General features: G+C 38.3%; 1 protein-coding gene and 1 pseudogene across 5 annotated transcripts in view; one reads left to right on the top strand and one right to left on the bottom strand.

Annotated features, from left to right (window-relative positions):
* Nucleotides 1-24,397, bottom strand: part of KLHL8 (kelch like family member 8) — a 55,480-nt gene extending 31,083 nt beyond the window's left edge. For 3 of the 5 annotated variants that reach the window (XM_045791469.2, XM_045791450.2, XM_045791479.2), the window contains exon 1: nucleotides 24,150-24,397. The gene's annotated coding sequence lies outside the window, so the exon portion shown is untranslated. Of the gene's footprint in view, nucleotides 1-3,309; nucleotides 3,469-24,149 lie in introns of all 5 variants that reach the window. The other 2 variants (XM_045791460.2, XM_087864009.1) reach the window with 2 other exon arrangements.
* Nucleotides 3,685-3,974, top strand: LOC148109523 (dynein light chain 1, cytoplasmic pseudogene; annotated as a pseudogene).
* Nucleotides 24,398-26,629: the final 2,232 nt, after the last annotated feature.

Here is a 26,629-nt window from a genome sequence, read left to right as displayed (position 1 = left end):
CTGGGAGAGCCAGAAGGTGACAGGAAACTGAATCATTGCCCTGAAAGACCCAACATAAAAGCAACAATTTCAAAAGCACCTGGGTTATGCAGGAAGAAGAGTTATTTAATCTCAGAACATATGCTGGAGAGCAGGGGTCTTAAAGAGACTTCTTCAAGAACAAAAGAGCTGGCAGATGCCATTTCTCCTCCCACCCCAAGCCTGGAGAGCTGGACACTTCTGGAAACACACTCCATCTAGCTTGCTAACACCACACGCCCTGACCCTGCATTATCCTGCAGATCTTCCCCATCCAACCCTGTCTCACTTGGCAAGCATCCCTCCAAAGCAGCTCCTGCTGCAATGCATCCTACAAACAGCCCAACTGGGGAACAGCACCACTCCAAAGTGACTCCTGTGCTGGGGACAGGGGCAGATAACCACACACACCAGTCCAACTGCAGCCTCAGAAGACTTACTGGTGGCAGGCATCTAGTCTGACTGCAGGCCTGTCAACCAACAAAAGCCTCTCAGGGGGCAATGCAGGAAAAGTGTCCTGCAGTTCGGTGTTACCACAGCTGCAGCACACAAGCTAAGGGTAGGCATCTGGTCTGACTGCTGACATCCCCCTACTACAAGCCAACAGTGTCCCCAGACTTGCAACTCAACAGCACAGGGACCAAAACCCTGCCAAAAGCAGATAGACTGGGTCATTCCAACCAACTGAACCTAAGGCAAACACAGCTCAGCCACAACTTACATAGGAGGGTGCATGCAACACACATAGGAGACACCCCTGAAGTGCCTGTTTCTGGTGAACAGGGGATGCTGTACTACAGGGCACCACCAGACCTCCACTTCATAAAGCCACACTTTCAAAAACAGGAGATGTAGTTGACTTTCCCAATACATGGAAACGAACACAGAGTTAGATAAAATGAGGAGACAGAGGCATATGTCCCAAATGAAAGAACAGGACAAATCACAGCAAAAGAGCTAAATGAAATGAAAATGAGCAATACACTTGATAAAGAATTCGAAGTAATGGTCATAAAGATACTTACAGAACTTGAGAAAACAGTGAAGGATCTCAGTGAGATTGTCACCAAAGAGATAGAAAAGATAAAAAGAACCAGAAATGAACTCAATATCTGAAATTAAAATTGTACACACTAGCAGGAATCTATACCAGACTAGAAAAGGCAGAAGAATGGATAAGCAAACTGCAGGACAGAGTAATGGAAAGCAACCAAGCTGAACAGAAAAAAAAAGAGAACGATAATTAGTATAGGTTATGGGAACTGACTGACATCATCAAGTATAACAGCACTTGCATTATAGTGATCCCAAAAGGAGAAGAGAGAAAAAAAGGGAAAAGAAAACTTATTTGAAGAAAAAATAGCTGAAAACTTCCCAAATCTGGGGAAAGAGAGATACCCACATCTGGGAGGCACAGAGAACTGTGGGTTCTGGGATCGAGCCCCACATCAGGATCCTGCGCTGGGAGCCTGCTTCTTCCTCTCTCACTCCCCCTGCTTGTGTTCCCTCTCTCGCTGGCTGTCTCTCTAATAAAGGAGCCCAGGTAGAGCTCCTTAGATGCCAGAGGCACAGAGAACTCCCAAGAAAATCACCCCCAACAAGGTCTACACCATGACACATAACAAAATGGCAAAAAGTAGCAAAAAAGAATTTTAAAAACAGCAAGAGAAAAGAAAACAGTTACTTGTATACAAGCAAAACCCCACAGGCTGTCAGCTGAGTTCTCAGCACAACATTGCAGGCCAGAAGGGAGTGGCATGATATAGTCAAAGTGCTGAAAAGAAAAAAAAAAACCTGAAACCAAGAATACTCTACCCAGCAAGTCTATCATTCAGAATAGAAGGAGAGATAAAGAGTTTCCCACACCAACAAAAGTTAAAGGGAATTCTTTGAGTGGAAAGGAAAAACCACAATCAAGATTAAGAAAATTAGGGAAGGAAAAAATTTCACAAGTAAATACAAACAATAAAAGTACTAGATTAATTATAAAACCAGTACAGAAGTTAAAGCACAAAAGTAGTAAAACCAATTATTTCTATAAAAGACAGCCAAGGAATTCACAAAAGTATGTAAAGTATTATATACATAAAATGTGGGGAGTAAAGATTTAGTGCTTTTACAATGGGTTCAAATTAAGCAACTATCAACTTAATATAGACAGGTATATGCATAAAATATCACATGTGAACCTAATGGTAACCACAAATCAAAAACCTGTAATTGATATGCAAAAAACAAAAAGGAATCCCTAAGCGTATCACTAAAGAAAGCCATCAAACCACAAGAAAGCAAGAGACTACAACTACAAAAACTACATATAAAGTAACAAAATGGCAATAAGTACATCTATCGATAATTACTTTGAATATAAATGAACTAAATGCTGTAATCAAAAGACACAGGGTGACTGAATGGATAGAAAAGCAAGATCAATACACTGCCTCCAAAACACTCACTTCAGATCTAAAGACACACGCAGATCAAAGCTGGGAATGACCACAACAGCCGAAAGATAGAAAGAGCCCAGAAGCCCATCAACAGATGAATGGATAAAGAAGATGTGATACACATACATACATACACACACACACACACACACACACACACACACACACACACACACACTGGACTATTACACAGCCATCAAAAAGAATGAAATCTTGCCATTTGCAATGATGTGGCTGGAACTAGAGGGTATTATGCTAAGCAAAATAAGTCAGTCAGAGAAAGAATTATCATATGATCTCACCGATATGTGGAATTTAAAAAACAAGGCAGATGATCATAGGGGAAGAGAGGAAAAAATGAAACATGACAAAATCAGAGAGGGAGACAAACCATAAGAGACTCTTAATCTTAGGAAACAAAATGAGGGTTGCTGAAGGGGTCGTGGGTGGGGGGATGGGGTAACTGGGTGATGTGCATTAAGGAGGACACTTGATTGAATGAGCATTGGGTGTTTGTTATATGCAACTGATGAATCTCTAAATTCTGCCTCTGGAACTAATAATACACCATATACTAATTAAACTGAATTTAAATTTAAAAAATTTTTAAATGAAAACAAAGCTGGGGTAGCAATATTTATATTGAACAAAATAAACTTTAAAACAAAGCCAGTGACAAGAGACAAAAGAAACTACATAATGATAAACGGCACAATCCAACAAGAGGATATAACAATTACACTTATGCACCCAACGTAAAAGCACTTAAATACATAAACTATTAACAAACATAAAGAATTTCAGTAACACAATAACAGTAGGGGACTTTAACACCCGTACTTACATTAACGGATAGATCATCTAGACCGAAAATCAACAAGGCAACAGTGGCTTTGAATGACACATTGGATCAGACAGATGTATTCAGAACGTTCCATCCCCAAACATTCAGATGTATTCAGAACATTCTATACCAAAACAGTGGAACAATGAATGGGCTAACCTAGAAATCAAAGAGGAAATCACAAAATACATAGAGACAGACTAGACAGCAGCAGCTGGCATAGAGCTCCTTAGATGCCATGGCTTCAATAGCACAGTAGCTCCCACCAGGTGTGAGCGTCACCAGCCTCTCCCCCAGGAGGCCACTGCAGTCCACTACCCCCTGCTCCTCCATAACCATGTGCTTACTGAAAGTCTGTAATAAAAAAATGCCAGTATGTCAGAAGAGATGCAACAGGACTCAGTGGAGTGTGCTACTCAGACATTGAATATAGGGAAGGACACTACAGCCATATTAAGGAGTTTAACAAGAAGTACAACCCCACCTTGCACTGTATCATAGGGAGAAATTTCGGTAGTTATGTGACACATGAAACCAAACACTTCATCTACTACTACCTGGGCCAAGTGGCCATTCTTCTGTTCATATTTGGTTAAAAGCATGGACTGGGTGTCACATACCCAGTGGTCCATCCAAAAAAAAAAAAAAAAGATTGCAGGGGTGCCTGGGTGGCTCAGTCGTTAAGTGTCTGCCTTGGGCTCAGGGCGTGATCCTGGTGTTCTGGGATCGAGCCCCACATCAGGATCCTGCGCTGGGAGCCTGCTTCTTCCTCTCTCACTCCCCCTGCTTGTGTTCCCTCTCTCGCTGGCTGTCTCTCTAATAAATAAAATCTTAAAAAAAAAAAAAAAGGGATTGCAGACTAAATTCCAAATACCAGAGACTGAAATCTGAAGCCTTGCATGAGAGAACACCACAATCTCTGAACCTCTATTGTGTTTTGTATAGCCATTCTCTGTACAATTTTGTTATTGGGTTATTAAATTAGCAAAACAAAACAAAATAAAGGCAAATGAAAATGAAAACACAATGGTCCAAAATCTTTAGGATGCAACAAAAACTGTTCTAAGAAGGAAGATTATAGCAGTACAGGCTTACCTCAAGAAGCAAGAAAAATCATACACAAAAACCTAACCTTACACCTAAAGGAACTAGAAAAAGAAGAACAAAGACCAAAACCAGTAGAAGGAAAGAAATAATAATGATTACAGCAGAAATGAAATAGACCCCCCAAATCAATAAAACCAGCAATTGATTCTTTGAAAAGATCAAAATTTAAAAACCTTTAGCCAGACTTATCCAAAAAAAAAAAAAGAGGAATCAAGTAAAATCAGAAGTGAAGGAGAAATAACAATTGACACCACATAAATTCAAAGGATTATAAGAGAATATTAGGAAAAATTATATGCCAACAAATAAGAACAACCTATAAGAAATAACCTATAAGAAATGAATAAATTCCTAGAAACATTATCTTGCAAAACTGAATCAGGGAGTAATAGAAATTTGGAAAAGACTGACTACTGGCAATAAAATTAAATCAGGAATCAAAAAGCTCCCCAAAAACAGAAGTCCAGGACTAGATGGTTTCAGAGCTGTTTTCTACCAAACATTTAAAGAATTAGTACCTATTCTTCTCAAACTATTCCAAAAAATAGAAGAGAAAGGAAAGTTTTCAAATTTATTCTAAAAAGGCCAGCACTGCCCTGATATCAAAAAAAAAAAAAAAAAAAGAGAGAGAGAGAGACACTACAAGAAAAAGGAAACTACAGGCCAATATCTCTGATGAACATACATACATACCTATGATAAAGTTTAATATGTAAGTTAGACACAGTAAGAGATTAACAACGAATAATATAAAACAATTACAACAATATATGGTAATAACAGTTATGTGAATGTGTCTCTCTCTCAAAATATCTTATTGTACTACACCCACACTTCTTTGACGTGAGATGACAAAAAAGCCTACAAGATAAGATGAAGTGAGATGAATGACATAGGCATTACAACGTACCGTTAGGCTACAACTAACCTTCTGATGAAACGTCAGGAGGATCATCTGCTTCTGAACAGCAGCTGACCTCACAAAACTGAAACTGCAGAAAATGAAGCCATGGATAAAGGAGGCGCGGGAGGACTACCGCACTCTGAAATGTACAAATCTTGCCTGGATTATAATAGCCCCCGTTAACCAATCACCATGCCCCTATCATCCCTAAACATCTATTACGGGCAATGCTGCCAGACTTATCTAGCTCTCAGTGTCAATTCCAAACTATGTATGTAGTTCAAACTACTTATCCTGGCATTCATTGCTCTGATTCCAACTTACCTCCTAGTCTTTTCCTCCATTAATTTTTGACATAAAGTAGGGGAAAGGAGGGGGAAAGGCTACTTACTAAACCACTATGTGTCACATATTTTGCCAGAAATCTTACATAAACTTTCTCACTTAAGCATCATGAATACATTATAGATGGCCAGTACATCCCTAACTTGCCCAAAGTGACACAGGTAGAACATGGGAGCTAGGATTTCAATTCAGCTCTGATTAAGCCCATTCTTTTTCTATTAAATCAGACTTCACTATTCCATTTTTCTCAAATATATGTGCAAGTACACAAGCTATTTCATGTGAGGGTATGATGTGTAGGCCCAAATTAAATGTTTCTGAATTCCATGAAGCCTTCTGTACATTCTCCCAATGAGGTGTGATTACCCTTCTGTGAACCCACATAGTACAATGTACTTCTCTGACTATTCCTTTAGTATTTTAGGCTTTTCTGCTTAATACAGTGCTAACTCTTAGAGAACAGTATCTTAATAATATCTATGTATCTTGCCCACATAAGCCTGGGTCATAAGTGATTGAGTCAACATGATTTTTATGGGTTGTTTTTTCCCTCAATATAAAAGAACTGAATCAACTCTTCATTACTCATTAGGCTACTGAGTCTTCTTTTCATCCAGAACTTTCATCATACCATATTTTGTACCCTAAAAGTCTGAGTATTAGGATGGCAAGCATTATTAATGTTACTTCTAAATTTCACTAAGTTTACTTACATACAATTCAAAACTATCGTACACATTTTCCCTTGTATGAAACCACTCTAACTTCTGTTTAGTGAAAGGCTTAATTTATTATTGTTATCACAAAACTATTTTCTTTGTCAGAGGATTGTTCTATGAAAAGGGCACTACTATTCATTTTTATAAAATTATTTTTACATTGAAACCAGATTTGGGCAAGACACAACAGCTTAAAAACTTTCTATACCAAATTCTCTTAAAATGGTCTATTCAAAGAATGCAATGTCTGTCCTCAACTTTTTAAAAAATCTATCATATATAAATAAAATAGGAAGACAAGATCAGAATATTTACCCTGACATTTTACTCCTCTAAGGAACTTCACAGATTTGGAGACTCATAAAGATGTATTAAGTGAAAGTAAAACTCAACCTAAACTCTAACCCAAAATGCTTTTAAAAAAATGTATCTAAGATTTTGACCCTTAGGGGGGAAAAATAAGATACTCCCCCTTCCCCAATATATTAAGAAATTTAAAAAGAAACAAAGAGATGATCCACGGATGTCTGTTCCTATCACACCATAATGTGTTATGACACTAAGCACACAGGAAGTGAGACCATTTTTGTTGTTGCTGTTCTTCTAAGTGCTAGTAAAGTCTTTCTCAATCAACAAAATAAGTTCTGAAGAAAGAAGTATTTCAAACAGAAGCAGATAGGTTTTACTGGTTCAGTGAAGAGACTATACAATGAAACTAATGTGTTTTTACATTTAAGCACAACTTACAATGAATTTCAGAAAACAAAACGTACAGCAAAAGCATAAAAATACTAAATATTAAGTCACTTCATTCTCCTTTTTCTAATTTCTTTGTATTTATAATCTGTACACATACTAGCATGTACTATCAATATATAATACCATTACGTAGAACATTGTATCAACTCATACTGTATTGTTCTCGTAGCTAAAATCTTTGTCGGCAGAGTGACTTTTATACCACACATTAATCAGAACAGTACTAAGTAGAAGGAGGAACTCCAAATGGCACTGCTGCAGTACCAACTACAGGCAGCAATAGTACTCTTAGACTCATTCTTCTTTTGTTTTTTTTAACTGAAGTACAGTTGACATACATATTGTATGTTTCAGGTGTACAACATAGTGATTCAACAGTTCTACACATTATGCAACGCTCACCACAGTAAGCGTAGTTATGTCACCAACGTTATTACAGTATTATTGACTATATTCCCTATGCTGTACTTTTCATTCCTCTGATTTATTTTATAATTGGAAATTTGTACCTCTTGATTCCCTTCACCTATTTCACCAATTCCCCCCATAACCTCACCTGTGGCAACCACTATCTTGTTCTCTATATTTAAGAGTCTCTTTAGGGGTTTTTTTGTTCATTTGTTTTTTAGATTTCAAATATACTAAATGAAACCATGTGGTATTTGTCTTTTCCTGTCTAATTGATTTTACTTACCATAATATCCCCTAAGTCCATCCATGTTGTCACAAATAGCAAGGTTTTGTTCTTTCTTATGGCTGAGTAATGTTCCACGGTATTTATACCACATCTTTATCCACTCACTATAGACAGACACTAGGGCTGCTTCCATACCTTGGCTATTGTTTATAATGCTGCAATAAACATAGTGGTGCATAGGTATTTCCATGTTTAATTTTTTGAGGAACCTCCATACTGTTTTCCATAGTGGCTGCACCAATTTATATTACCAACAGTGCATAAGACTTTACTTTTCTTCATATCCTTGCCAAGACTTGTCTTTTTTAAGATTTATTTATTTTAGAAAGAGCACACACATGTGCACATGGGGGGGAGGGGGCAGAGGGAGAAGGAGAGAGAGTCCCAAAAAACTCTATGTTCAGTGTGGAGCCCAAAGTGGGGCTCAATCTCACAACCCTGAGATCACAACCTGAGCCAAAACTAAAAGTTGGATGCTTAACCAACTGCACCATCCAGGAGCCCCTTATTTCTTGTCTTTTTGATAACAGCCACTCTGACAGGTATAAGGTGATATTGCATTGTGGTTTTAATTTGCATTTCTCTTATGGCTAGTAATATTGAGCAACTTTTTATGTACCTGTTAGCCATCTGTCTTCTTTGGAAAAACATCTATCCAGGTCCTCTGCTTGTTTTTCATATATGGCCTTTATTATGTTGAGGTATGTTCCCTCTAAACCCACCTTGTTGAGTTTTTATCATGAATGAATATTGCATTTTGTTAAATGCTTTTACTGCATCTATTGATATGGTCACGTGATTTTTGTCTTTCCTCTTGTTAATGTGATATATCACACTGATTGAGTTGTGAATACTGAACCATTCTTGTATCCCTGGAAAAAATCCCACTTAATTGTGGTGAATGATCTCTTTAATGCATTGTTGAATTTGGTTTGCTGATATTTTATTGAGGACTTAGGCATCTATGTTCATCAGAGTACTGGCCTATAATTTTCTTTTTTTTGTGGTGTCTCTGGTTTTGGTATCAGAGTAATACTGGCTTGGTAAAACAAATTTGGAAGTACTCTTTCATCTTCTATTTTTTGGAATAATTTCCAAATAATAAGTACTAATTCTTCTTCAAATATTTGGTAGAATTCAGATGTTTGGGAAACCACCTGGTCCTGGACTTTTGTTTGCTGGGAGTTTGGTAACCAATTCAATTTTGTTATTAGTAACCACTCTGTTCAGATTTCTATTTCTTCCTACTTCAGTCTTGGAAGATTATGTTTCTAGAAATTTACCCATTTCTTCTAAGTTGTCTAATTTGTTTTCATCGTAGTCTATTATAATCCTTTATTTCTGTGGTGTTGGTTGTAACTTCTTTTTCATTTCTGATTTTATATACTTGAGTCCTCTTTTTTCTTCTTGATGACTCTAAAGATTTGTCAATTTTGTTTGTTTTCAAATCATTCCTACCATTTCTTTAAAGTTTCGATTTCATTTATTTCTGCTCTGATCTTTGCTATTTTTTTCCTTCTAATTTTGGGCTTTGTTCTTTTTCTAGTTCCTTTAGGTATAAGGTCAGATTGTTTGAGACTTTTCTTGTTTCTTGAGGTAGGCCTTTGCCACATACCATAAAATTTGCATTGTGTTTTCACTTTAATTCGTCTCCAGGTATTTTTTTATTCCCTCTTTGATTTCTTCATTGACCCACTAGTTGTTTAGTAGCGTGTTTTTCACCTTCCATGTTTGTTTTTTCAAGATTTTTTTTCTTGTAATTAATTTCTAATTTCATACTGCTATGGTAAGAAAAGATTCTTGATATGATTTTAACCTTCTTAAATGTATTGAGACTTGTTTTGTAGCCTAACATGATCTATCCTGGAAAATGTTCCATGTGCACTTTTTTTTTTTTTTTAAGATTTTTTATTTATTTATTTGACAGAGAGAGACAGCCAGCGAGAGAGGGAACACAAGCAGGGGGAGTGGGAGAGGAAGAAGCAGGCTCCCAGCAGAGGAGCCTGACGTGGGTCTCGATCCCGGGATTCCGGGATCACGCCCTGAGCCGAAGGCAGACGCTTAACGACTGCACCACCCAGGCGCCCCCATGTGCACTTTTAAAGTATGTGCACTCTGCCCTTTTTGGATGGAATGTTGTGTATATATCTGTTAAGACCATCTGGTCTAATGCGTTGTTCACATCCACTGTTTCCTTATCTGGATGATCTGTCCACTGATATGAGTGGGGTTTTAAAATTCCCTACTATTATTGTATATTGTCAATTTCTCCCTTTATGTCTGTTAATATTTGCTTTACATATTTAGTGCTCTTATGTTGGGTGCATAGATATTCATAACTATTGTATCTTCTTGTTGGAGTGATCTCTTTATCATTATGTAACGCCCTTCTCTGTCTCTTGTTACAGTCTTTGTTTTAAAGTCTATTTTGTCTGATATAAGAATTGCTACTCCAGTTTTCCTTTTACTTCCATTTACATGGAATTTCTTTTTTTATTTTTTTAAGACTTACTTATTTGAGGGGTACCTGGGTGGCTCAGCTTAGGATTCGACTCTTGGTTTCAGCTCAAACATGATCTCCGGGTTGTGAGACTGAGCCCCACATCGGGCTCTGCACTCAGAAGGGAATCTACTTTTCTCCTTCTCCCCTTTCCCCTCCCCTTGCTCACACACTCTCTAAAATAAGTAAACAAATCTTAAAAAAAAAAAAAAAAGATTTTAGAGAGATAGGTGCACCTACGTGGAGTATCTTTTTGCATCCCTTCACTTTCAGTCTGTATGCATCTTTAGGTCTGAAGTGACTGTCTTGTAGCATATAGATCGGTCTTGATTCACTATTCAGTCACCCTACGTCTTTTTACGGAGGATTTAGTTCATTCACATTTAAAGTAACTACTGATAACAGAGCCTGGGTGGCTCAGTAGGTTGGGCAGCCAACTCCTGGTTTCAGTTCAGGTCATGATCTCGGGGTCATAAGATCAAGCCCTGTGTTAGGCTGTGTGCTCAGCGGGGAGTCTGCTTGTCCCTCTCCTTCCATCTCTGCCCCTCCCCCAACTAGCACGTGTGTGCTCTAATAAATAAAATCTTTAAAAAAAATAAGTAACTACTGATAGATATGCACTTATTGTCGTTTTGTGGTTTCTGGTTGTTTTTATAATTCTTCACTGTTCCATTCTTCTCTTGCTCTCTTCCCTTGTGATTTGACATTCTTTAGTTGTATGACTGGATTCCTTTATCTTAGTATATCCATTATAAGATTTTGATTTGTGGTTACCATGAAGTTCATATTTAACTTCATATTTAACTTCTATTTTAAGTTGATAAGTCACTTAAGTTTGAACCCATTCTAAAAGCACATTTTTATTCTCCCCTTCCATGTTTTATGTTTATGTCATATTTTACATCTCTTAAATTTGTGTATCTTACTTAAAATTACTGTATATATAACTAATTTTAATACTTTTGTCTTACAACCTTCATACTAGCATTTTAAGTGACTGATCTACTACCTTTACTATATGTTTGACTTTACCAGTGGAATTTTCTCCTTTCATGATTTTCTTACTTCTGGTTTTGGCCTTTTTTCCACTTAAAGAAGTCCTTTTAAAATTTCCTGTAAGGTCTATTTAGTGGTAATGAATTCCAAGTTTCATTTGTCTGGGAAACTCTTTAACTCTCTTTCAATTCTCAATGATCTCGCTGGGTAGAATATTCTCGGTTATACTTTTTTTTTTTCCTTTAGCACTTTGAATATATCATGCCACCTGCTTATGGCCTGAAGAGTTTCTGCTGAAAAATCAACCAATGGCCTTAGGTTTCCCTTGCATGTCACTAATTGCTTTTCTCTTGCTTTTAAGACTTTTATTTTTAATTTTTGACATTTTAATTAGTATATGTATTGGTATGTACCTCTTTGTGTTCATCTAGTTTAGGGCTCTCTGTACTTCCTGGACCTGGATGCCTGTTTCCTTCCTCAGGTTAGGGAAGTTTTCAGCAATCATTTCTACAAATACTTTCTGTTACTTTCTCTCTCTCTCTTTGCTTTCTGGAGCCCCTATAATGCAAATGTCAGTATGCATGATATTGTCCCAGAGATCCCTTAACCTATTCTCATTTTTTTTAATGCTTTTTATTGTTTGCTTTCCAACTTGGGATGATTTCCACTCCCCCACCTTCTAGATCACTGATCCATTCTTCTGCATCTTCTAATCTACTGTTGATTCCCTCTAGTGTCTTCTTTATTTCAGTTATTATACCCTTCAGCTCTGATTGGTTCTTTCTTGTATTTTCTCTTTGTTGAAATCCTCACTCATTTCATCCACTCTTCTCTCAAATCTGGCAAGCATGTTTATGACCATTATTTTGAATTCTGTATCAGGTAGATTATCTGTTTCACTTAGTTCCTTTTCTGAGGTTTGTCTTGTTCTTTTATTCGGAACATATTCCTCTCTCCCTTCATGTTGTCTGACTCTGTTTCTATGTCAAGTGGGTCAGATATGTCTCCTTGTCCTGAAAGTAGTGGCCTTGTGTGGAGGGCTTCCTATGTGGCCCAGTAGCACAATCCCATCCCTAGTCACCAGAACTGCATGTGCTCTCATACTGTAACTGGGCCATGACTGCTGCAAGTACACTGGTGGGTGGGGCTGGCCCCCACCTGGGATGACTACATTGACCAGCCTCAACTACCACGGGCACACTGATGAGCAGGGCTGGCCCCTAGCACAGCTGGCTGAATGGCCTGGCTGCAGCTACTATGGGCATGCTGGTGGGTGGGGTTAGCCCCTGGTACAGCTGACTGAGAGGCCTAGCTGCAACTGTTGTGGGGGTGCTGGTGGGCAGGAGTCACTTGGGAAGAGCTGCCTGCTGGGTATGAGGGGGCAGCAGTTGCTTTGGGGGAGACGGGGAGACACAAAAGCTGCCAACTAGGCATGACAGGGTGGAAGCTGCTGTGGAGGTACCCCTGCAGATTCGGGGGGAGGGGGTAGATCCACAAGAGAATGTTGGGCAAAGGAGCAGTACTAGCAGGGTAGATGGAGAGTACAGAACTGACTCCCACCAGCTTTGGGCCAGTTAGGCTGAAGGGGGGCAAGAAAAATGATGCCTGCCAGCACTTACACTCCCAGAAAAAGTTCCTACAGATCTCAGCCTCTCCAGCACATTCTCTAAAATTAGTCAATAAATCTTCTTCATATATATGCTAGGCATTTTTCAAACTGCCGCCTCTGTGCTGGGTCTGAGAGACAGTAATATAGGTTCTGGTTTTAAAAGGAGAGGCTCAATGTCCACAATAGCTAAATCGTGGAAGGAGCCGAGATGCCCTTCAACAGATGACTGGATTAAGAAGTTGTGGTCCATATATACAATGGAATATTACTCAGCTATCAGAAAGAACGAGTTCTCAACATTTGCTACAACATGGACAGCACTGGAGGAGATAATGCTAAGTGAAATAAGTCAAGCAGAGAAAGACAATTATCATATGATTTCTCTCATCTATGGAACATAAGAACTAGGATGATCGGTAGGGGAAGAAAGGGATAAGGGGGGGGTAATCAGAAGGGGGAATGAAACATGAGAGACTATGGACTATGAGAAACAAACTGAGGGCCTCAGAGGGGAGGGGGGTGGGGGAATGGGATAGACCGGTGATGGGTAGTAAGGAGGGCACGTATTGCATGGTGCACTGGGTGTTATACACAACTAATGAATCATTGAGCCTTACATCGGAAACCGGGGATGTACTGTATGGTGACTAACATAATAAAAAATCATTAAAAAAAAAAAAAAGCGAGGCAACCAAAAAAAAAAAAAAAAAGATAAAATAAATAAATAAATAAATAAAAGGAGAGGCTCAGTTTCCTATAGCCCTCCAGCTCTCCTTCAGTTAAGCCCTGATCTTCAAAGCCAGATGTTATGGAGGCTCATTTTCTCAGTACAGATCTCCCAGGTGTGGGGTACCCAATGTGGGGCTTGATCACTCCTCACGGAGGACCTCCAGGCTTATGATATCCTTCCCACTATGCAGAGTTTTGGTTCCCAGCCACATCTCTGCCCTACTACCCTTCTCAATGTGACCTTTTCTTTATGTCTTAAGTTATGGAACAACTGTTCTGTAAGTCCTCAGGTCATTTCCAAAGTGAGTTGCATGTTATGTAGTTGCACCATGATGTGTCCATGAGAGGGGTGCTCAGAATCCTCCTACTCCATCATCGTCCCAAGTTCCTGTTCCAGAAAGTCTAGATTCATTCTTCTTTAAAAATAACTGTAGTTTGTACTCTTTATGATTCAATTAGGTGAAAATTTTAAGATGATACAAAATATTACACTTTATACAGGATCTGATAGGTTATACCCATTATCTCCTTTTTATTTACAAAAGCAAAGAATAGAGGTTTTAAATTTTGAATCAAGCAGTTCAAAAGAAAATACACTGTGCCAGTAACTAAAGGAGAAGCTGCTGCTTTGACAAACTGGATTATAGTTACAGTAGTTCCTACTTAGTCAAGGTATATATGGCTTCTAACAATTTACTGCTGTGATTTAAACATGTTTTTCTTAGCATTACCATGTATTAGATACAACTGTTATCTAAGTCTGCTTGTTAAATACTAGTGTCATTCCCAGAGTCTATAAACATTTTCACTGCACTGAATACTTTGTAAGATGTTTCTATTTTGGGGTCTGCTTTATTAATAAGGCCATCTATTAATATTTCACTACCATAATCATTTGTTTGAACTGTCTGAACATAATTTATAGTCAATAGTTGGGGAGTCTAGTATAAAGTAGTAAAAATTTTTTTATTTTATTTTTAAAGATTTATGTATTTATTTTTAAAGGAGTGGAGGAGCAGAGGAAGACTCTTAAGCAGACTCCATGCTAAGCATGGAGCCCCATGCAGGCCTTGATCCCACAACCCTGAGATCACAACCTAAGCCAAAACCAAGAATTGTACACTTAACCAATTGTACCACCCAGGCACCTCTAAAAAATAAAAATTTCTTAAAAAGATTGAATTTTACCTAAGTATGTGAACAACATGTATGAACTCTCTCTTAGGTAGGGACTCTATTACTTATTAGTTTTGTTTAAGAATGTCACAGAAGTCACTAGACTGTACTTAAAGATAAGAAATGATAATTATTTGAATAAAAATATAAAGCCTACCAAAAAATAAATTTACCAATAATTTGTTTCTAAGTGTGAAAAGATATTTCCCATTCAATATCTGAAATGAAACAAAAAACACAAAGCTGGATAATTACTTAGAGAAAGCTACGCTTGTCAGACACAGTCCTTCTGAGTACAGCAGACTGCTAATCTTACATAGGGTTTAGGAGGAAATGTGGAGGCCAGGGATTGGTGGATTTTTCAGAGGTTTCAAAGCATGGTTACTAGAAGGGCTACCATTGACTGGCTGGCTTGCAAAATCCTGTTCTCTAAGACAGGTTGTTGTTGATTTGATTACATCGACTTAAAAACAATTCTAAAGAATGTCATTTACTCAGTAAGTCACTCAAACCAGTGTTAAACCTGCCAACTGTTACCATGGCTACACGAGAATCAGTCTTCTCCTAGGAGTTTGAAAACTTCCTTTCATTTTCACAAGGTAAGCACACAAACCAACATACACATCCATACATATACTGTGTATGTAAATCATATGGTTTTATAATCATATTTCAAGAAATTACAATAAAAAATAGAAATATGGTGTTAAGGGAAAATACCATTTGTCTTAGAATATATTCATTTAATCAGTCAGTCATCTTATACCCCAGGTTATGTTAATTCAAAGATGAATATGAAAAGCAACAAACAAGTGCTTTATAGCAGTGCTATTCAAAGTGAGTCTGGTCCACAATTTTTTTCTTTTTTACAGGTCTGCAATGAGGTAAGTACAAAAATGGAGTTTCGAAACTCTTACAGGAAATTTATATTTGACAGAATAATTTTATACCCTTTGAATATAATGAATAATTGAAGTTTATATTTTGTACATCCATTTTTTAAATTTTTCTAGTAACTAGTTTTTGTTGTCTTTTATTAAAAATAACAGTTCACAAACTGGTCTTTCACTACAGAGAGAAGCACTACTTCATAAGATTCAGAAAGTTAAATATTCACAATAGATGAGGGTGTTATGTTTTGTTGTGAGGATATAGGCAAAAAAAAATGTGTATCGCCAAGCAAGTAAACACCTGCATCAAAATCGGAAGAGTGGTGACAAAATTGGAAGAATGATGACAGAACACATTTAAAGGCTGCATCATCTATCCCCTAGAGGCAGTAGGGGATTATGTTGTATGAAAAAAAGAATGACTCTGAGATAAAAACTGCTTCAAAAGAATCAGACTCTAAATGTGAAGAAATTTAGGAACACCTTAACCTATCTCTTCTATTTTCCTTTAAAAAAAAAATTGAATGCACAAAAGTAATCTAATCTTTAAAAAGATTATCTAAGATAAGTCTCCCCTAAAAAAGATGATTAAGACATGACATAATTCTTACCATTAATGAGCCTGAATTATCCAGATGGGACAAAAACAGATGATGATAATAATAATGTGGTAAAGGCAATAGTAAAGAGATATACTGGATATTATCCGACAACCCAAACTAGCCTGGATGATCAAGGCTCCCCACTGAATGTGAAAGCTCCCATGTATTCAAAATTCCCACTCCACTCTACCCAACTATAACCAAGTTTCATACATTCTACTTCCTCAGTTCCTCTCACATTGTCGGCCCTGCTCTTCCAGCAATATCACTTTAGTCCCAGGCCCCATCATCTCACAGTTATGATTATAGCCTCCCAACAGCCTCTTCTCTCACCAGTGCATCCTTCCTACTGCTGCCAGTTATCATTCCCAAATTCAAATCAGATCATATCACCTCAATGCTTAAAAAATTCCATGAATAATATTTTTAAAAATCCATGAATAATGTAAAAGTAAGGAGAAAGAAAACTGGATACAAGATGTATGATCTCTCTTTTGTAAAGATGTATATGTGGTAGGTTTCCACCCACGAGATGGTTCCAACTGCAATTGCTGTTTTGGAATCAACTAATGAAATGATTCCAAAAGTCTCTATTATAGAGAAATCTGTGGAGGAAAATAAGGAAACATAAGTTTAAAGTGGGTCACAGAAATTTATGGGATGGGGTGTACAAAGTATATTCACAAAAGTTCTTCAAATTCCAAGAACAAAAGGGAAATGACTAAATATTTATTGTTATTACAGCTAGTGTACCTATTTTAACTGGATTAAATATTCTTATAGGTCATAAACATTTTATAATGCTTTAAAGTCCCTTATATAATGACCATAAGGTACAGTTGTTGATTTTCTAGAACTTAAAAAGAGGTAGCATGAAGCACCGATGCTGGCTGGCTCAGTCAGAAGAGCATGTGACTCTTGATCTTGAGGTTGCGAGTTCAAGCCCCATATTCAGTGTAGCAAGCACTTAAATGAACAAATTAAAATTTTAAAAATAAAAATAGGGGTGTGCCCGGGTTGCACAGTCAGTTTAGTGTCTGACTCTTGGTTTCAGCTCAGGTCGTGATCTCAGGGTTGTGAGACTGAGCTCTGCGACAGGCTCCACGCTCAGTACAGTCTGCTTGAGATTCTCTCTCCCTCTCCCTCTGTCCCCCCACTTGTGTGCTCTTGCTCTCTCGAATAAATCTTAAAAATAAAATAAATAAAAATAAAAAAATAAAAAGAGGTGGCATAGTATAGCAGAAATAACACTGACTTAGGTATCAGGATAATTGGATTTTAGCTACATTTTTGGGAAGTTACCTAATCTCCCAAGTCTCAGTTTCTTCATTTATAAAAGAACAGGATTGATAGGTCATGGATCAGTAATCTTTTTCTGTGAAGGGCCAAATAATAAACATTTTAGGCTTTGTGGGCCATTTAGTCTCTTTCATGACCACTCAACTATGCCATAGTAATATGAAAGCAGCTAGAGACAATACATAAAGATATGAGCGTGGCTGTGTTCCACTAAAACTTTATTTACAAAAGTGAGAGCAAGCTGAGTTTGGCCTATAAGACCCTAGTTTTAGGTAACCACTGTTTACCTCTAAAATGTGAGAGTGTTTTTTTTTTTCTATTTAAAATTCCCTAAGCTGTTATCTTTATTTTTATTTTTATATATATTTTTAAAGATTCACTTTTTTAAGATTTTATTTATTTATTTGAGACAGAGAGAGAGAATGAGCAGGGAGAGAGGCAGAGGGAGAGGAAGAAGCAGGTATGGGGCTTGATCCCAGGACTCTGGGATCATGACCTGAGCTTTAGGCAGACTCCTAACCAACTGAGCCACCCAGATACCTCTAAAGATTTATTGATTTATTTGAGAGAGAGAGAGAGGGAATGCACACGTGCATGCAGTGAGGAGGGGCAGAAGTGGAGGGAGAGAATCTCAAGCAGACTCCCCACTTAGCACAGCAACGCGAGCAGGGCTCCATCCCACAACCCTGAGATCATGATCTGAGGCAAAATCAAAAGCCTGACGCTTAACCAACTGAGCCACCCAGGCGCCCCAGTTGCCTTGATTTTTAGAGAAATCTGTTAGCCATATCTAACACAGGACACATAAACTAGTGATTAATAGCAGACGTTAGGACCAGACAGTTTTGGGATTTTCTATTAGCTGTTAGCCTTGGACAAGTCACTTAAAATCACTCTGAGCCTCAGCTTTCTTTTAAAGTTGTTGTGAAGTTTAAGTGAACTAATAGAGGTGCCTGGCTAGCTCAGTCAGAAGAGCATGCAACTCTTCATCTTGGGGTTGTGAGTTTGAGCCCCATGCCAGGTGTAGAGAGAACTTGATAAAACTTTTTTTGTTTAAGTTTAAATGAAGAAATAATATATGAAGTATTTAACCCTATATCTCGTATACAATAAACATTCAATAAATGAATGTAACTTTTGTAATAATTTTACATCATTAATATATGACATTATATTACATATAACATATTACTTAATATTACATTATAACAATTTTACTTTTTTAAATTATATGATCCTGAGTCCTTGGTCAGGAAGACAGTACTCCATTTTTTCCAGCAAACAAATAAAATATGCTTTATAATGATCTACATTCAGGTGCATTTTTCACTAAAGCAAAAGATGAGGACAGGCTATATTACCCTAAGTCTTCCTATTGTTTTTATTATTATTATTTTTTTTAATGACAACAGTCAGCTTTGAGAGCTTACTATCTACTTACTAGCTGTATGACCTTGGTAAAGTTATATAACCTTTCATTAGCCTCCATTTCTTCACCTGTAAAAATGTGAAAACAACAGTACCAACTTTACAGGATTGTTATAAGAATTAAATGAGTTAATAAATTGTCTGGCGCATACACCATATAAGTAACTGCTATTATTTGAGTTAGATACTTAACATTTGTTCATTTCAGTCCTCGGGACAAGCTGAAAAGGTATTCCTATATTTATGGCTGTAGATAATGAGGTTCAGAGAAGCTAAGAAACCTACCCAAGGTTACCAGCAATTAAGTGGCAATGCCCAGAACTCAACATAGGCTTGCCTGACTAGAAAGTCAAAACTCTTACCACAAGGCTAAAGATGACATTAACTATTATCTCTGTATGACATATACAAAATGACTTTTAAGAACTAAAATAGGGGTATTAATAATAATCTCCCCATACAGGAAACATTTTTGAATTTTTTAAAGCTCAAGGGTAAGAGAATACACATAAAATCACGGATCTTCTTAAAATGATAGTTTTCCCATAAGTAAAATTTTCCCTGAAATGATTCCTCTTTTTTAATTATGTCCAATTAATTTAACTCAAACTTTCATTATTAAAGTATTAAGCAATCATCAGCATTAGAATAACTAAAGATCCAGCATAGTGACTTATTTTGTACCCATAAAGTACTTTGCAAATGCTGGCATTCACCTCTAATTTATCTTTGAGATTTATATAGGACTCTCAGACTAATTTTATAAAAAGCAAACCTAGAAAGCCAAACACAGTTCTGTTACTTTATTCCATAAATTCCCAAGTATTGATTTAGAACTTGAGCTTTGAAAAGCTTCCTTCAAATGAAAATACTGACCAATATTAAAGGGGAAAAGTAAAAAACACCTCAAGGAAAAAGACCAAAAGACATTACTTCACTACATAGGTTTATTCTTAAGTTTGTGCTGCATTACTTCATCCACCTCACACACTTCAGGCCTTGTGAATGCTACTGGTAACTGATCTAGAAGAGAAGTTGGCTTCACACTATAAAGCCTCAGAGCTCAGCAACCTAATACTAACAAGAAACATAGGGCAGTTTGATGTAGCTTACTTCCAAACTCTATTTCAAGAATGAACCCAAACTTAGAACTCTAACCTAACTCTAAAATTCCCCAAATGCAAATAAGATTAATCTTCAATGTTATAAAATTACAATTATAATCTAATCTACATAAGCAGATTGTCAATTTTCTTTCCAAACCAGAAATTCCGAGAGTCAAAATAACAATTAAGAATTAATAAAACATTGTACTCTGTGCTATACAGGAAATTAATAAAACATTGTACTCTGTGCTATACAGGAAGAAATATTATATGACAACAAATACACTAGGTAAATATCATTATCTAGTCTGTAAGACAAAATAATTTTCTTTAGTATTTGGTGTTCTGTTGAGAAAAGAAAAAATGTTCAAATTTTAGGTTAAGGAAACCAAATTATCTTTTAGCATTTCAAAATAATATTCTAACATGCTACATTGTATTAGGGTATCATTCCTTGCCAAGTATTCTATTGCCCATCAAGACAAGAAAGGAGGGGAGGAATGGACAGTATTTGCCTAACAATAATGGATCCATCAGGGGTGTCATCTCCACATATAAGAAGCAGCACTATTGTTCATATGAACGTAGTATATCATAAATATCAACCTCTAGTTCTGGAAGAAAAACAGGTACTCATGGTGGTTCAAAAATTATCTTTCTCAAAAAAACCAAAAACTAGTATTAAAAGTAATCTGCAAGGGGTGCCTGGATGGCTCAGTCAGCTAAATGTCCAACTCTTGATCTCAGCTCAGGTCTTGATCTTAGGATTGTGAGTTTGAATTTTTTTTAAGTTGGACTTCACGCTGGGCATGGAACCTACTTTAAAGATAATAATAATAATCTGCAAAATGTTTAGTAAAGAAGTCTGCCTAGATAACTTATGCTAAGAGTTCTTAGAACCTTTGCAGGGGGTTGTGCATGAATCCTCTTTAGATAGCTGTTGAAAGCTATGGGTCTTCTCCCCACAAAGTATGGATATACAGAGTTCAGACTCTTGTAAGACTATGGACACGCCCATAGATCTAGGTTAAGAACCAAATGAAGTAGAAATCTTCCCGAGGCACCTTTGACTCTCTTTCATAATTTTACCTCTGACTCATAAGAACCAACTAAATCATTCATAACCAGACAATGAACTCTCATGTAAAGCCAGCCCTTAAAAAAAAAAAAAGTTTCATAGTATTTACTCAAGCAGTATTCACCTGAAAATACACTGGCAGCATTTTAAAACACAGCATGTAACTAGTGATATCAATAAACGTTACAGTGTATTACAGTTTATAAAATGATTTCACATTATAACAAGTAATATTTTTTTAATTTTTTATTATGTTATGTTAGTCACCATAGAGTACATCCTTAGTTTTTGATGCAGTGTTCCATGATTCATTAACAAGGTAATATTTTTATCTCCCTTTTACAGCTAACAAAATGGAGGTTAAGAAAATAAACTGCCCTGGTCACACAGCCAACAAATGGACAGTTGGGATTCTAATTCAGTTATCTAGTTACAGAACTGAGCTTACTTAGTACATTACTATATCCTGATGCTTCCACAAAAACCCCTCAGAGAAAACAGATTAAAAAAAAAAAAAAAGCCTAATGGGTCACATCCTATTGTAGATATATCTTGACATCAGTAAAGAAAAATTAGTATATTTAAAATACTTGATTTCTTCTTGCTTCATTGGTTAACATAAAATATGGTTTTCAGAAAAATAAATGGTCATGCTAATGAGTTTTAGGACTGAAAAATAAGGACATTTTGTTATTCTATGAAGCATTCCTTCTTACTCAACTCTAATTATTAATATACAAAAATAAATAACTCTTGAAAATGTAAATATAAGAAACTGAAAGTTTAAACATCCAATTTTTTTAAAACACAAAAACTATCTGAAATTAATTTTTAGGATGTTCAAAATATTCCTTGCAATATTTTCTAAATAACAATACTCATTTCCATTCTCTACAACTCTTAAAAAATTCTTGATTTTTTTTTAAAGCGTCATTTGTCTAAACCCATAGAATATACAACACCCTATCGTAAACCATAAACTTTAGGTGATAATGATCTGTCAATGTAGGTTCATCAGTTGTAACAAATGTACCATTTCTATATGGGAATTTCGATGGTGGCGGGGGGAGGCTGTGCCTATAGGGAGCCAGGCAGGGGGCGTATGGAGGCAGAGGGTGTAGGGAAAATCTGTACCTTTCACTCAATTTTGCGATGAACCTAAAACTGCCCTAAATATAAGCTATATTTTGCAAAAGGGCTGGGGCGGGTGTGTCAAAATTTACCTCATTTTCTTAACAAATGAGGAAATAATTTTCTAAAAATTACCCTGTGAATTAAGTTTCCTGCCAGAATACAGTAGTTGCCATTATTGCAGCATATATTATCATTTAAAAAACCATCAACAGTAATCTTATCAAATGCTAAAAGAATTAGTTTTAAATGTTAATATGAAGCTAAGAGCACATGTGAGTATAGTTTTCTGAAGATTCCTTTTTATATTTATGTTCACACTATTTGATAGTTTAAAAGGCAATATATTAAGGGACTAAAAGTCTGAAGTGGGTCATGGGTTGACTGACAAACTAAAGGGGGTGCCAGGAGCAAGCAGTAGGAAAAGTAGCAGCCAATGAAAAAAACCACCGCCAAGCAGACGTCCTCTCTTCTCCCAAGTCGACCCTCTGCCAGGATCAGGATTCAAGGGAGATGGAGAAAGGGTTTCTTCATAGAGTGAGAATGAAGAACAGCAAGAGTCAATTATCAACTTATATAAAAGAAAAACAATGCAAAAAAGAAAAAAGAAAAAGCGCAACTAGTAGATAAAATACTTGTGTCAACCCAGGTTTCTCAAGAAGCCTTCCCCAAAGTATCTTCCAAATGTGGTAACCACCCACAGCGGTAACATTAGCATAAAGAGCCAAAAATAGTTATGCTATTAAAAAAGATTAAAACGAATACGACAGATAAAAGACAAAGGATTAAAAGATAAAACGAACTGAAAAAGGTTCGATTTTCCGCGAAAGTCATCTGATTCAACACTGCCCAGTGGGAATATACGTAAACCGCTTTTCACACCCAGGCGCGCAAACGCTACGACTGTGCAAATCCAGTAGAGGACAAGCCCCGGGCTAGAAAACTCCCAACTCCGTAGACAAATCGCCCTGCCTGAAGACACCAGCAAGTTAACTAAGCCCAGAACTGAGTGGAAGGAAGAAACAGCTGGCTCCGGGGCAGTAAAACAAACTCCGCGGAGCGGCTGCGCCTTCTGAAAGGGGCTGCGGTTGCTGGCGCCACACCAGGAGGCACTCTTCGACAGGGTCTCCACCACCGCGGAAGGGACAGCTGGCGCGGGCAGCAAACCCCCAGTACCAGCGATTCCGACCAGCAGCGAGCCCCGCGGAGAGGCAAGTCCCGACGGGCAGCGAGCCCCTCCGGCGGGCCAGCCCCGGACCGGAGACGAGCCCCCTGGGCAGGCCAGTCCCGGACGCGCGGCGACTCCCCGTGCCGCGGGGCCGGGAGACAGCCCACCTGCCGCGCGCCCACAGGCCGGCCGCCCTCTCCGGGCCCCCGAACCCCGCCGGCCGCACTGCTCCTGCTCAGTCTTTGCACCCCACCAAGCACCTGCCCGTCCCCCTCTTCTTCGAAAGGCCGAGAGGAGAGAGCCAAGGGGGCCACCGACGCGGCTGACAGAACCAGAGGCTGGGGGATCTCCTCCGGGAAATGCGACCCCGTTCCTCCCGCCAACGGGACCGACAGAAAACATACTGCGGTTTAATGGGCCCCAAACCGTCTCAGCTGTGGAGTTTTAGTTACTGCTCGTAGGGCTGGAGTTTCCTCGAGCCGGAGGCGCAAGCCGGGGCGGCGTTACGATTTCAGGTTGGGGTAAGGGAGGGCTCGGCGTGAACCGACAGCACCGCACAAAGGGAAGAGAGACGTGAGGGGGAATGAACGCAGTTACCTCGGTCCTCGGCTCGTCCCTCCGCTCGGTTCCTGCCGGCCTCGCCAAGGCTGCAGCTGCCCTACCAGGCTCCAGCAAACCAGCGTCTCCCCGCAGCACCGAGCGGCGCCGCACTAGCCCCGCGCGAGCAGCTGACGGACGCGCGCCCTCCTCCGCGGCCCCGTAGAACCCCGGCCGGCGCCCGGGGTCCTCTCGGGTCAGCCCCGAGAGCGGCGGCCTCTGGGGCTGCGAGCGGAGCGCGCGGCGGAGCCTGCGCACTGCACTCTGGGAGGTGTGGTTTATGGTTACCTCCTCCGGGTGCCCGCCCCCCCACGTCCTCACCGCCCCCGCCCGTTTGTGGGCGGCGGGAGCTTTCACAGACCTGCTGTCCTGTGCTGCGGGGGGAAGGTAGACCGGGGCCTAGGGGACGTCCTCAAAACAGTTCTGGACAGGACAGCGCATAAATATCTCTGAAGTTATCCGTTTCTTCACTTCGGGGGCCATACAGAATTTAGTTTCCTTTTATATCCATCAACTCCCCTCCCGCGCGTTGAGTGTTCCTTAGGTTTCGTGTCTTTTCTAAAAATGGTGGAGAGGGAAGACTTCCGTTTTTACTCCTATGTCACTTTCTCCACGTGCTCTGCGGAGGATATACACAGCGGCTTGTGTTTATAAATACAGACCCACAGTTTATAAACCGAAGGAAGCAGTTAATTGACCTAAGCAGACACTGCCAAAAACCATTGCAAGTAAAAATGTTGAAATAAAACAATTTTTTCAATCAAGTCAGTGCAATGTAGAGGTGGGAGATTAAAAGAGAGAAAAGAAAAAAATTTAAAAGGTTATTCTCCTAATATGTTTTTTGTTTGAACAAACTCAAGCTTTTACAACTCCAGGAATCTATTTCAGAATAAATTCAACCCTAGGTACATTTATGAATGTTAACACATAGGTTTGTATTGATTTTACTACAAAAAGAGCTTTTTTAAAAATGGTAGTATCTTGGGGTGCTTGGGTGGCTCAGTCCGTTAAGCCTCTGCTTTCAGCTCAGGTCATGATCCCAGGTCCTGGGATCAAGTCCCACATAGGGCTCCTTGTTCAGCAGGGAGCCTGCTTCTCCCTCTGCCTGCCCCCCTTCTTGTGTGCGCGCTCTCTCTCTCTCTCTGACAAATAAAATATTTTTAAAAAATAGAAGTAAAAATAGTAACATCTTACGTAAAAAACCCAAAATGACTACTTGAATTTGAAATTCCATTTCTAAAAAAAATCACCCTTTTTATATAACAGAAATTGAAATAATCCTTAATATTTCAAAATATTTCTCTTCAGAGGATTGTATTTTTGCAAATTTAATGTCAATGCCCTTAGAAAAATAGAGCAAGACCAGCTTTATTTTTTTAATTTTTTTAAAAGATTTTATTTATTTATTTGACAGAGAGAGACAGCAAGAGAAGGAACACATGCAAGGGGAGTGGGAGAGGGAGAAACAGGCTTCCCACTGAGCAGGGAGCCCGATGCTGGGCTTGATCCCAGGACCCCAGGATCATGACCTGAGCCGAAAGCAGACGCTTAATGGCTAAGGCACCCGGGTGCCCCACAAGACCAGTTTTAAACTATACACACACACACAATTATAAAATTTGTCTGGAACCATGATGCAATACAATATAAATTTAATAAAACCATGTTCTAATAGAATTTTTTATATAATATGAACTTTTCTTTTTAATCAGGTGTACTATGTCTCCTAAAGAAACACTCTATAAGGGTGCCTGGCTGGCTCAGTTGGTAGAGCAGGTGACTCTTGATCTCAGGGTCATGAGTTCAAGCCCTGTGTTGGGCCTAGAGCTTACTTTAAAAAAAATAAAAATGAAATAAAAAATGCCATAGAGTAGAGTGGCTTTTTCTTTTCTAATTGACATATACAAAGCAATAGATTACTTGTAATTACCAACTACATCAAAGAAATATACACAAAATTTCGATACTCTTATCATTTATACATTCAAGAATATTTACTGAGCATTTAACTATGTGCTAGGCACTGAGCCAGGAAATGGGAAATACGCAGTCAACAAAACTAAACAGTCCCGGCACTCTAGTGGAGGAGACAGAAAACTGAGAGAAATGAAAAGGTATGCATAGAGTGACAAGGGGAGTGGGGAACATACAAGGTACACCAATCTAGAGCTTTTTGTTGGGAGAGAAGACTCACAAAAAAAAAAAAAAAAAATCTAAAAATTAAATGAAATTTTCAAACCAAATGTGAATAAACTAGGGGTAGAGGGAGAGAGTCCTTCTCTAAAAAGTAATATATCCACAAAAATGCTCTCAATTATTTTAAAAATATATATATCTCACAAAACAAGATGCAACGTGATGGGATCCAGGACGTGCTACCCCCACATTTAGCATGTTGCCATATTGAATAAAGCTGAAGATATTTGAAAAAAACAGCAGAAGAAGGAAGGTCACTCTGCAGCTCACCCTCCCACCTTTCT

This window comes from Ursus americanus, chromosome 8, assembly GCF_024610735.1.
Source record: "Ursus americanus isolate L20-20 chromosome 8, mUrsAme1.1.p, whole genome shotgun sequence".
Taxonomy (NCBI): Eukaryota; Metazoa; Chordata; class Mammalia; order Carnivora; family Ursidae; genus Ursus; species Ursus americanus.
This window is presented reverse-complemented; position numbering and strand designations above follow the sequence as displayed.